At 41.0% G+C, this 1,506-nt stretch overlaps 1 long non-coding RNA gene across 1 annotated transcript; it reads left to right on the forward strand.

The window, feature by feature from the left end:
- Positions 1 to 438: 438 nt before the first annotated feature.
- On the forward strand, positions 439 to 1,236 carry LOC120935433. Its single transcript, XR_005748483.1, has 3 exons — positions 439 to 604; positions 693 to 902; positions 1,008 to 1,236. It is a non-coding gene; the product is annotated as an uncharacterized LOC120935433 (long non-coding RNA).
- The last annotated feature ends 270 nt before the right edge of the window (positions 1,237 to 1,506 follow it).

A 1,506-nucleotide genomic window follows, 5' to 3' on the forward strand; every position in this document is an offset into this window, starting at 1 on the left:
ATGTGTCCGCTCACGCCCGACCGCGCCCCCTCTGACGCACGGACGTGTGGGAGGGGTTGAGGGGTATATCAGGACTCTGTCCTGCTGTGGAGCGTCAGTGTGTTGTACACTCCTGTGGAGCTAACTTGTGCTGCTGAGACTGATTGACCAGGTACCCTCTCTACCATGCCTAAAAGCTGCTTACTATATAAACCTGTCTCCTCTGTTTGCTCAAACAATTACTTATGTCCCTTATTAATTGTCCTCTTATCTGTTTTTTAAAAAAAATATCATTTATAATCTTTTGGCTTGCTATTATTCTCTACCAAACTTTTTCTTTATGAGTGGATCTTTTTATCCTATTATGGAACAGCTTTTTGCTGAAGATCACTACAATTGCTATATTTAAATTTACAATACAGAAGTAAACTATCTGTTTTATTTTTCTCTTTTTTTCCCTTTTCTCTTTTCTTTCCTTTCTTTATTTTTTCTGCCTGATTCCTAATTGTTTTCTTTTTTATTTTTTGACATAATATTTGGATCAGCTTGTTACAGATCTGACTAGCCTCCGGTCTCAAGCTAGGCGTATGCCTCCACAGATGCTATACCTGTTTACCTAAGCACTGTTAGTGTACACTTCATCTTATTACTTTTTATAAGTATTTTTTTAAGTATTCTACAATAGATACTGATATTACTACTCTTCTCCACAGTTGGCCACCTTGTTTCTGGGTGCCGCCCCTTGCCTCTCCGATGGTTGGGGATTGTGTGAATCCCATCTGCAGCGGCTCCTCACTTTTTCCTGCCTAGGGTATCCTTGTGGCTGTCAACTTGTGCTCATCCGGCCTGACTTTTCAGGCATGTGATGGAATCAGGGTATATACACACCCTGTTGTCTTTTTACTTCCACTACGGACCAGCAGGTGGGCATTATGTGATATACACTGGCAGAGCGACTTTATTTATTGTTTATGTATATTTAATGTATCTGTGTACAAATCATTAATTTTATTTTTTCTGATTATCAGAATCCAAACTCTGATCTCAACCACCCCTGAAGAAGCCTAACCGGGCGAAATATATAGGGTTTACCAACCGGGTTGCGATCTCTGTTACAGTACTAATGTCTGTCATGGGAACTTTTTAACTTTGTTACTTTTGATCAGGTTGTTGATTTGTGTAGTAGGCTCCTGTAGAGTCTATGATATGCCCTACAACCTGACGCTACTCTGTTTTTTAATAAATCATTAAAATTTACATTATTTGTTCTATTTTTCTTTACTGGTTTTTGCATGCACCGCCATAGTCCCGCCATTGTTCTACTTTCCCATATATAAAATTATTCTATTGGTTTTCCAGTGGTGGAGTCTTCTCAGGATCAAGAAGCCTGCAGTGGCATAAGGACATCACCACAAGGGGACCAGATGTGGACCCCTCGTACAGGGACCAGGGGACCAGCATGTGCCCCAGTGCAGGCACATGCTGTAGTGCTGAACCACCAGTCTCCGCTTTAGGAAGAGAAGTTGG

This window comes from Rana temporaria, chromosome 4, assembly GCF_905171775.1.
Source record: "Rana temporaria chromosome 4, aRanTem1.1, whole genome shotgun sequence".
Classification (NCBI taxonomy): Eukaryota; Metazoa; Chordata; class Amphibia; order Anura; family Ranidae; genus Rana; species Rana temporaria.